The sequence below is a fragment of the Monodelphis domestica genome, chromosome 5, assembly GCF_027887165.1.
Source record: "Monodelphis domestica isolate mMonDom1 chromosome 5, mMonDom1.pri, whole genome shotgun sequence".
In the NCBI taxonomy this organism is placed as follows: domain Eukaryota; kingdom Metazoa; phylum Chordata; class Mammalia; order Didelphimorphia; family Didelphidae; genus Monodelphis; species Monodelphis domestica.
The window spans coordinates 154,181,639-154,194,242 of NC_077231.1; positions in this window are offsets into that span (position 1 = coordinate 154,181,639).

The following is a 12,604-nucleotide window of genomic DNA, read 5'->3' on the forward strand; positions in this document are numbered from 1 at the left end:
GACACTAAAAACACCGCTGATAGAGCTTTGAACTGATAAAAACCATTCTGGAAAGCAATCTGGAATCATTCCCAAAGAGCCATTAAACACTGCATAACTTTTGACCCAGTATAATATCACTTTTAGGATTATATGGCAAAGAGATTAAAATAAGGGAAAAGAACCACCTGTACAAAAATATTTATAGCATCTTTTTTTTTTTGTCATGGCAAAGAATTAGAAATGGAAGGAATTTTCATCAATTTTAGAATAGCTGAAAAAGTTGCAGTATATGCTTGTAATGGAATACTGTTATTCAATAATAAACAACAAATGAGATGATTACAAAAACACCTGAAAAGATTTACATGAAGTAATGAAAAGTAAAGTGAACAGAACAAGGAGACTATTGTACATAGTAACAACAATAATGTATATTGATCAACTCTGAATGACTTAACTATTATAAACAAGGACAACTCCAATAGACTCATGACAATAAAAGATATCCACTGCCATAAAAGGAAGAGAGTCTGAATGTAAATCGAAACATCTCACTATTTATTTTATTTCCTCCATGACTTCTTGTCTAGTGAAAACAATGTGTCTTCTGCCTCATGATGGATATAGAAATATGCAATATATGATTGTATATGTATAATCATTATTCTAGTACCTGCCTTCTTGTGAAGGGGCGGGAGAGCGATGACATGGATTGCAAAATATCAGAACCTGAATATTGAACAACTTTATTGATATGTAATCTGAAAAAATATATAAATTTATTATAATTTTAAAAAATGACTTGCAGTCTTAGATTATACTGGTTGTCTCTTTTGACTCTGGCTTTTGTGACCTGAAATTTTCACAATAGTAAGTTTTACCTAGGAAATTTTTGCCCAGTTCTTTTTGTTTTAACTCCTGAAGATAGATAGTCCTGAATTCAAATTTACCCTTATATATCTGTCATATGTTCCAACCAACCTAAGGTACTTAATGTTTGTTTTCCTCAGTTTTTTCAACTATAAAATGGGGATATATTAGCATCTATATCATAGACTTGTTGTGAAAAAAATTGTCTTAATAAATTTTGTCTCTTCCATCCCCCAAGTTATCTTCAACCAAACTGCACATAACATGGATTCAGCACCCATCACAATTTTTGTTGCTTCCAGGTTATTTTTAACTTATCAATTGCCTTTCTTAAAATCCTATACCCAGAACTGAACACAATAGTACAACTCTCATTATCTTATTCTTCAAATATTTGCCTCTTTGGTTCTACCTTTGATACATATTAGATATGTGATTGTTGGGCATTAAAATCACAATTGCAAATGGCTCAAGGAAAAACATATGCAGTCATATAATTTGCATAGTTTGTATGTATTTCTAATTTGAGGTAATAGGCAAACATTGTTTTTTCTATGAGCTAAAAATACTTGAGATAAAATTACTCAATAGTTAAATGTCATCAATTTATTGAAATATATATGGATTGAAAATTGCTCAAGTAAGTCAAATAAAGGTGCTATTCATTTCTTTGTCTTAAAGAATTTTAAAAGCTTTCCCTCAAGTCTGCTATTCCAATTACTTATTATCTCAACTATCTCTCTTTTCCTAAACTAGAATTCTTAAAATAGAAGTAGTAGTAGTGGTAGTAGTAGTAGTAGTAGTAGTAGTAGTAGTAATATAGTGAAAAAGTCATGGGAAGTACAATTAAAAAGCCATAATAATAGCTCTGACACTTACTATGTGAGAGACCCTGGGTAATCCCCTTAGAACCTCTGAATCTTAGTTTCTTCCTTTTTAAAATAAGGTAAGATTAGTCACTGTTCTCTTGAAGTCCTTTTCTAGCATCTACTTGGTCACCTTCTTGCTTATTTCTCAAAACTTTATAATCTGACTTGTTCTTCCTTCACAATCCAAAAATTTTGTTTTTCTAAGATAAATACTTTTTTCCTAGTTTCCAAGAAGAATGGCTTTTTTTCTTCATAGATTCTAATATTTACCAAACCATCTGATTACCAATTCTTCTTTCTGCAATTCTTTTCTATTTTGATTTTTATTGTGATTCAGGGGGAAAAAAGTAGTCCTAAGTTCAGAAGATCTGCATTAAAAGTATGGCCTCAGATGTTTGCTACTGATATGAATGGAAACAAGTCATTGCACTTCCTTGGGCTTAATTCCTAATTTATAAAATTAGAGCTCTATTACATGACTCCTGGGATTCCATTAAACTCTATGTCTATCATCCTAACATTGCATTAACCTGTCTCTTTTACAACATTTATGAAAATTTGTTCTTTACTAGTCCCTCTAGTTTCTCCCATTTTAAAAGAAACTTGGTCCTCTTTAATCCCTTTCCCTTTGGATATCATATCCATTCTCTAAGGTTTCACCCTTTGTGAAAGACCACCAAATTTCTATGTATCTTCTCTAAATTTTCAGGCCTATTTTTCTTAATAATAATAATAATATTATGTAATTACTTTATATATTTATAATATATACATAATTATATAGTTATATAATTATTCATATGTATATATAATACATTTACTAAATATTTTATGCATATTATATCCTTTGACCCTCATGACAACTCTGTGAGGTAGGTGCTATTTTTATCCCCATTTCATGGATGAGGAAATAAACTGAGGGTATAAGTCACTTCCTCTTTGGTCACAAAGTTTAGTAATCATCTAAAGTGAGAGTTAAGCCAAGTTCTTTCTGATCCCAAGTCCAACAGCCTCTCTTTTGTGAATTTTAAAACTATTTCACCCTAATCAGACTGTACATTAGAAGATCTGATTTAGCTATTTCCTGATCAGTAACAATGGAGATACTTGGAATAACAGAATCAGGTCTTGGGAAGTTCACATTTTCTCCACCCTCCTTAAGTTTAACAAGATTAGGAAGGTCTGCACCAAACCCAAAAATTAAGTGTCTGAGAAAAAAAGGCAACAGACATGTGCCAAAAAAGCAGACAGACCCCTGGGCTGTCCTAAATCAAGCTAACACATCATTGGTACAGATGAGATGAGGAAAGTGATGTAAAACCATCTACATATGGCATGTCACTTCCTCTCTCTGCCTCTTGCCCTCGAGAGGACTCTGGCTGAGAGTGTGCTAGGTGTTTCAACATCTTGGAGTGTTGGTGGTGAGTTTTGCCCTTGAGCTGATTCATGTTTGGGCATCCTAACTGAGCCCCTTTGGAGGTCAGGCTGATTCTTTCCTCCTTCACACTCAAAACCTTACTTTCTAGATCTCCTAATCTTCTAGCCCGGGTACTAGCCCCTTACTTCTTCCTTCTTCTTAATCTCCTCCACTATATCAATTAAATCACCATAAAATTTCCAGCTGAGTTTGGGGGTTTCATTAGGATTTTATAAATAAAATCCTTGGTGACCAAATATAATTATTGCATTCAGTTTCAACCATAATTTAAACCTTTACACTATATACCACGCCACCATATGGTTTCTGTTATCTATAGTTGTCTAATTAACAGCTTACTTTTAATACATCCATAATCACCCTCATTATTTTCCATCTCAAATCCCAAATTTATTCCTTGCTCCTAAGTTTGTTATCATCATTATCATATTTTTATATGGAATTTGGAGACTTGAAACCTCAGAACTTTCTTGGCCTCCTCTCTCTTCTTCATCTGCAACTTCCAAAGACATGTTCAGTCTAATCAATTCTCCCTCCACACTTTCTCTTGTATTCTTCCCTACTTTTCCATTACTATTTTCCATTACTATTGCTAAAACTCAAGTTGAGTTCCTAATTATCCCTGGCTTACTATCTTATGGTAGCCTCAATTTTTTTTCATTTTCCTGCTTCCAGTTTCTCCCTCACACGATCTGTTCACTGCTTTCAGACTAATCTCCCTAAAAGATAGATCTTATGATTTCATTCTTCTGTTTTAGTTGCCAGCAAGAAAAGTTCCTAACCTTTACTTTTAAGGTTCTTTAGATTCTGACTCCAACCAAGCTTTTCAGCTTTTCTCTCATTTATGTATATTCCTTACACTATTCTCCAAATTGAGGAACTGAATAAATAGTATGGTATGAAAGTAGCACATTTGATTTTAGGAGACCTGGACTCAATCATTTCCTCTTTCTGCACCTCATTTGCCTCATCCATAAAATTACAGTTTGGGTGAGTGCCTTCTAATGTTTCTTCCAGTTCTAAATCTACGATCTTACTTTCCATTTCTCCCAAGTGGCTCTTGTATCTTTTCTATCACTACTCATTTTTCTGAAATTTAATTCCTCTTTTTTTCTGCCTTTTAAAATTCAAATCAATTGTTAAAACTCAAGTCATATGAAATCTTTTCCAGGAAGCCTTCAATACTCTCTCTGAGTGAAAGAGAATTATTTTCCATTCTCCTCCCATTGCACTTATAGTTTACCTTTTACTAAGGTCATTTGTGTATATATCTTCTCTCCTTTACCAAACTGAAATCTGTATAAGGACAGAAAATATTTCTTGCTTAACTTAAACTTAGTGCTAAATAAATATGTATTGAAATGATTTATCAATATCAAAATAACTAAATATGAGATTTTTAGCATCTATGGATAAATTTACATTAAATGTGATGAAAGTTTAATTTATATATTCTCTAGTATTTTCATGCTTTCTTATTTGAAGTGAATATTCACTCAAAGTTATAAAACTGTTTATAGTCTTAGACAGCTCGGTCTGTTTCCAAAGGAGATCAAGGGAAAATGAAAAGAACCTATCATTATAGCATTTCTCTTTGTGGTGGCAAAAAAACCCCTAGAAATTGATGAATAGAAAGTGAAGAGATGCCTGCCCATCAGTTCTGAATGATTTGACCAATGTGTAGTATATAATTGTGATGGGTTACTACTGCACCTCAAGAACCAATGAGCAGGGTAATTAAAAAAAAAAACTTGTAAAGAATTACATGGGATAATGACCAATAAAATAAGTGGAGCCAAGAAAACATTGTACACAATTACAAATTTAATACTTGGATAATAAAGTGTGACTATTATCTCCAGATAATGAACTGAAAAATAGAAACATAAAAGATATATTTTAAAGAAAATGAAGTAATATGAAAAGATAAAAATAAGGCAATATTTCCTATTATTTATTTTCTTTCTATTATACACTGATTTGCATAGACTTTATTTTCTTTATTCTTTTTCTTTTTTCAGTTACATGTAAAAATAATTTTTCTGACATTTTAAAATTCTGATTTTATCCCTCACAGTAAAGACTGATAACCCCATATGTTCATGTAATATTTATTTCCATAATGCTCATGTCATTTTAGAAGACATATGACACATACAACAGAAATTTCATGAAGGATATATAGTGGAATATGGCATGTTGGCCATATTTGTCAGATTCCAATAGTTCCCTCTTTGATAGTAGATAGCATTTTCTTCCTGTAGTTATTTTGGAGTCTTGTTTTGCTGATAATGGTTTAGTCCTTCAAAGCTGATCATTGTGTAACATTTCTGTTACAGTATGCATCTTTCTCCTCTTCCTGCTCACGTCACTTTGCATTTCAAATAAGTCTTTCTAGATTTTTCCTAACTCATTGTGTTCATTGTTCCTTATGGTACAATAATATTTTATTATAATCATATACCTCAACTTGTTAATCCATTTTCATAAATGATGACTAACTCCTCATTTTCCTCTTTTTTCTTTCTTTTATTTATTTAAAAATATTTTCCATGGTTACATGATTCATTTTCTCTCTCTCTGCTCTTCCCTCCACCCTTCTGCAGCAAACAAGCAATTCTACTGGGTTGTACATATGTTATCACTTGATGCCTATTTTCATATTATTCATTGTTGTAATAATCTTTTAAAACCAAAATTCCCAATCATAGACCTATATAAACAAATGATAAATCATATATTTTTCTTCTGCATTTCTACTCCCACAGTTCTTTCTCTTGATGTGGGTAGATTCTTTCTCTTAAGTCCTTTGGGCTTGTCCTGGATCATTGCATTACTACTAGTTGCAAAGTCAATTACAAATGTCTCAGTTTCTGTGTAAAATGTTCTCTTGGTTCTGCTCATTTCACTCTGCATCAGTTCATGGAGTTCTTTCCAGTTCATATAGAAATCAAACAGTTCATCATTCCTTATAACATAATAGTATTCCAACACCATCATATGCCACAATTTGTTGTCATTCTCCAAACAAGGGACACCCCCTCATTTTCCATATTTTGCCACCACAAAGAGTGTGGCCATGAATGTTTTGGACAACTCTTTTTATCATCTCTTTAACCCCTCATTTTCCCAATCGTACAAAAGGAGGTACTAAAATATTTTGGTACAGGTAGGGTGTTTTCCCTTATCTCTGATATTTTGGGGATACAGATACAATAACAGTATTGCAGGGCCAAAGGTTATCCATAGTTTTGTAACCCTTTGAACCTGATTCCTTATTACTCTTCGGAATGGCTATAGCACATTACAGTTCTAACAACTGTGTTTTAGGGTTCTGATTTTCCCATGTCCCTTCCAACATTTATCATTTTTCTTGGTGGTAATGTTAGCTAAGATAGTAGAGGTGAGGTGGTATCTCAGAGCTGTTTTAATTTGCATTTCTTTAATCAATAGTGATTTGGAATTTTTTCATATGGCTATGAATCATTTTAATCTCTCAGAATTGTCTGTTTATATGGGAGTAGAAATACTGAAGAAAAACATATGACTTATCACTAGGTTATGTGGGTATATGATTTGGGGTTGTGGTTTTAAAAGATTATTCTATTACAAATATGAATAATATAAAAATAGGTTTTGGGTAATAAGATTTGTATAAAGCAATGGAATTGTTTGTCAGCACTAGGAATGGGGAGGGAAGAAAGGAGACAAAGAACATGAAACATGTAACCATGGAAAAATATTATAAAAGTAATAATAATTAATAATTTTTTAAATTCCCTATTTATTTCTTTTGACCATTTCTCAATTGGGGAGTGTTTTGTGTTTTTATATATTTGAGAAATAAGACTTGTCAAAGATGTTTGCTATACCCCTCCATCCCCTGCAAAATTGTTGTTCCCTTTCTAATCTTTGTTGCTTTGGCTTTATTTGTGCAAACCCTTTTTATTTTAATGTGATCAAAATTATCTATTTCATTTTTCATTATGTTCTTTGTGTCTTATTAGGTCATAAATTATTCCCCTATCCATAAGTCTATTCAGTAAACTTTTCATGTTCTTCTGAATTGTGTATGGTTTCACCCTTTATTTCTAAATCAAGTATACATTTTGAATTTATCTTGGTGTATTTTGTGAAATATTGGTCTATTCCTAATTTCTGCTATAGTGCTTTCCAATTTTCCCAGCAGTTACACTCACTTTAAGCAAAAAACATTTATATAGAATTTAAACAGAAGTATAGCCTAATTTTTCTGCTATATCAAGGGAGGGAGTTTATGTTGTTAAAAAATAAAATATATTAACAAGAATTAGAAAGAGAAACCCCATTTATCACTCTAGCCAAAATAAAATATTTGGGAATATATCTGCCAAGAAAAACACAGGAATTATATGACCAAACCTACAAAACACTTTCCACAGAAATAAAAGTAAATCTAAACAATTGGAAAAACATTAATTGTTCATGGACAGGATGAGCTAATATAATAAAAGTGACAATTCTACATAAATTAATTTACTTATTCAGTGCCATACCTATCATCAGGAAGAACAAAAGATCAAGAATATCAAGGAAACTAATGAAATAAAGTGTGAAGGATGGAGGCCTAGCAGTACCAGATTTTAAATTGTACCATAAAGCAGTGATCATCAAAACAATTAATATTGGCTAAGAAACAGAAAGAAAGATCAATGGAATAGACTAAGGGTAAATGACCTCTCCTCAGCAATCTAGTGTTTGACAAACCCAAATATCCCAATTTTGGGGATAAGAACTAACTAATTGCCAAAAACTGCTTGGAAAATTTGAAAACAGTTAAAAAATTAGTTTTAAATAAATATCTTATATCCTATACAAAGTTAAGTTGAAAATGGGTATATGACTTAACATAAAGATTGACATGATGAATAAATTAGGTGAATATGGTATAGATATCTCATATCTATGGAGAAGAGAAGAATTTAAGACCAAACAAGAGCTGGAGAACTTTACAAGATGTAAAATGAATACATTTGATTATATTAAATTAAAGAGTTTTTTGTACAAACTGTAATAGATACCTCTCTTAGGAGATACCCCTCACACTACTTCCTGTTGTCTTCTCAACTCATTTGAATGGTCTTCTCAGAATGGTAAGGTTGAAGGTTTCTTTTAATAACTAATTCTCACCCTCAAATCTTTTAACTAAGAGGTTTTATTCTTTAAGGTAGAGGAGGTAGGGAGATGGGAGGGGGTGAGAGGAAACTAGGTTTCCCTAATCCTATAAATTATCCCTGTTGATTGAAGTTTGAGATATAGATTTGAATTTAAGAAACACAGTTTTCCTAAAGAGAGATGCTGACAGCAAGAAGTTGACAAAGTTTCTCCTGAATTAAAGCCAAAGGTCTCCTCAGCACTCAGTCTCCTGAATAGGCAATGCCCAAAGAGAGTTTGTTTTTCTAACCTTCCCTTCAACAACCAGAGAAGGAAGTGAATTCAAACAGCTGGGCTTCCCAACTTCCCCCTTCAAGATTCCATTGGAAACTTGTCTTCTTCTGGTTGATTGGTGGTTCACCAAAATTCCAAATCTCTTGCTGTTTCTTGCAGATCCATTTTGTCACTTCTCAAAATCCTCATTTACAAAACAAAGCCAATGCAACCAAAATTAGAAGGGAGGCAATAAACTGGTAAAAAATATAACAGATTTCTTTGACAAAGGTCTAATTTATCAATTATACAAAAAAAACTAAGTCAAATTTACAAGAAATCAAGCCACTCTTCAATTGACAGATGGTCAAGAGACATGAATAATCAGTATTCAGATATAGAAATCAAAATTATCAATAATCATATGAAAAAGTGTTATAAATCCCTCCAGATTAGAAAAATGTATATCAAAACAACTCTTAGGTACCAACTTATATCTAGCAGAGTGACCAATGTGACAATAAAGGAAAATAATGAATGTTAAAGGGAATGTGGCAAAATTGGGACATATGCTCTGCTGGTATCATCCGACCATTCTGGAGAGCAATTTGGAATAATTTCCAAAGGGCATTAAAAGAATGCATGTCTTTTGATCTAGCAATAACACTACTGGATTTATATCCCAAAGCAATAAAAAAAACTGGGCAAGGATCTGATTGTACAAAAATATTTATAGCTGTGCTTCTTGTGGTAGCAAAAAATTGGAAAATGAGATGTCCCTCAATTGGAGAATAGCTGAACAAATTATAGTATATGATGGTGATGTAATGCTATTGTGCTATTAGGAAGGTTAAATTGATGAATTTCTATAAGAACTGGAAAGACCTACATAAACTGATGTAGGGTGAAATAAGCAGAATCTGGAGAACACTATATGCAGAAAATGTAACATTGTGGGATGATTGGAGTTAATTGATTTTGCTACTAATAGAAATGAAGTGATTCAGGACAATCCTGTGAGACTTATGAGAAAGAATATTATCCACATCTAGAGAGAAAACTGTGGGAGTAGAAATCAAGAAGAAAACCTATTTTAATCATTAGTTTATATGGGTATGTTGTTTGATGTTTTAGTTTTAAATCATTACTCTTTTACAAAAATGAATAATATGGAAATGGGTTCAAGTGAGATATTGTGACGAACAGAGAAATTACAAGAAAATGCAGCAAGACAAGAAGCTGGAGATTGATCACCTGTCAATCAAAGGAAAATTCCATGTGGAATGTGACCGGTAAACAGTTGGAGGCAAGAGCCAACTGCTGACTGTTTTGAGGGCTTTTGGCTGATGGTGAAGACCCTGAAGGAAGAAGCTGGGTTTATCTCTGGGACTAGAGATAATCAAGCTGAAGGTGGCTTGGCTGATTTGAAAGCAGAAGAAGAAGGACAATAGTCCACTAATCTCTCTCTGACTTGCTCTGTTTCATGCTAGTGACTGAATTGCCATGTCTCTCAATATCCTCCAACCTAAGACTTACTGTGGATAATAGGGAAACCTCCAATCCTCTTACCTTATCCAATATCTTTCCTGTTTTTCCCCAATAAACCCTTACTTGAGATGAAGAAAAGAGTATTTCCTCTGAAACATCATAGTTCACCCTGAGTGACTTAGAAGGAGGCTGAAGAAGAAGGGGGAAGGGAAAATTGAAGGGAAGAAGAGGGAGGAAGGGAGGTATAAAAGGGAGGAGGGTAGGCAAAAGAAGATTATCATTTATCCATTAAATATACCCTCCAAGTTTATCTATTTACAATATATAATATATATATATATATACAAACAAACACATAAACATACACACACACACACACACACACACACACACACACACATATATATAACCTAGTGGAATTATTTGTCAAATCTAGGAGGAGGGAGGAATGAGGGAGGAAGAAATCATGTAGCCATGGAAATTTAAAAAAAAATAAAAAATGGAGCTTTTTTCATAAAAAGAATGACATATTCGTGACTTTATAGATGGAATTTTAATTAGAATGACATTTGTGCTTTCTCATTGCAATGTAGACTATAGAGTAAAGGGGTAGAAACTGTATTGTTCCTTTTCTTTGTGGTAGGCTTAATTCATTTTTGTTGAATTTGTGAAATCCAACTTCTAAAAAATTCCATTAGAGGAAAGAAGGAAAAATAAAGTCAATATTAATTGTAATTTCAAAAACAAAGAAATCAGATATAGTTAAGTGTATTTACTTGCAATGTATTTTAAAGTTCTTAGGGGAAAAAATCTGAGTCATAATTTGCACCAATGCCACTAAAAAAGAAGACAGAAAATAAAAGTTTTCAAGTTTGGAGATATTCTTGGAACTTTTGTTTCCTGAATTTAAAAAAAAAAAAAAACATGGTCATCATTCCAGGAAGGACTAATTAGAGTCAGATTGTGTCCAAGTGGTTTTTAATTTTCTCCCAAATGAACCTCCATACCTTCAATAAAAGTATATTAAAACCAGAAATTATTTATTTTATACCATTATTTTTGTACTTTTTGCCATTTCTTACCTATGAGTTCATTGAAAGGAATTTATAATAGTAAAAATGTTTCACCATTGAAAGTACTCAATTACCTGAAATATACATTTTCTGATACTTATTTATGGTGTTACAAAATGGCTGCATATTTATAGGTACCGTTTTTATGGGTTACATTATGGATTTACTTGTGAAAGGGGATCTCAGTTTGCACCTTGCACTGGTTATTAAGGCAAATTCAAAAAAATAAGATGAGCCATTTATTAGTACACTGAGGCAGCAAGCAGTTGGAGAATAGCCAGCAATCACTGAAAAACTGCACATTGTTTTTATAGACAGGAGGAAACAACTTTCCTTATAAAGGCCAAAAATACTAAATGGTACATATGTTATGAGGAAATGGATTTCGGGATTTCTCAGCTTTTCCCCATGTCTAATTATACATGTGCAATGGCATTTTCACACCACTATTTCCCACACATTGGTTGTATATGTACCTAAAAGTTAAGCAAGGTTTAAACATGAATATATTTTTTTTCTGATTAACAGGGTTCTGTATATGAAAACATCAATTAATTGATTAAATTATAATAATAAATTAATGGTCAATGATTCTCTTGCTGACCAAAACAAGGATACATGATCTTGAAATATTTTTTAAGTTACCATTTCTCTAACAGCTCATTATTCAGCCCTCCCCTTAACAGCAAAAGACTGCTCTGAATGGACTCTTGATGAGGAGATGGGCTAATCATTCTTTGTACCTCATGGATTTCTTCATTGGTTTATGGAGGAGGGAATCATATGAGAAGTGATGTCTTGTCATAAGATTCTGATATTCTCTTGAGATCCAAGAAGAACAATCGAATTTGGTGTGGTTAATATTTCTTTTACATGAACCAAATGCCCCCCCCCCCCACTCCCATCTCAATGAGAGGACAAAAAACATTGTAATGCTCATCACTCCTGGGGAATTTCTAGTTTAAGTTAGTTCTGTTTAAAGAAAAAACAGAACCCAAGTTCTCAGTTGGTATAGAGCCAGTTCCACTTTAGAAAATGATGTATTAGAGCAAGAACACTTCTAGGGTTTTTAAAAGATCCTCTTTGAAGCTTAGAAAGAAAAAAAGGAATATTATAGGTTAGTATTTTTAAATGAATGAAACAGACTAAAATTAATTTTCCTCAGTCACTTAGACTAATTTCACACATAATAAATCATTGACTAAGATGGATCTTAGAAAACTGTAATTGTCAGTTAGTAGGCCATTGTTTTAGTGTTACATGAAAGTACAAAACAAGTTCCAAATTTCCTGCTCTCCTAGGGATTAGTTTAAATACTGAGACAACACATTTGCTAAAATTTCACATTTTTCTAACCTTTATTTTCCCCATCAGAAGATGACATGCTGGAGTGGAAATGAACACTTGGGTTTAAATATGATTTCAGATCATTACTAAATGAAAGCGTTGGGGAAGTTACTTCTCTGTTCTCTAGATTC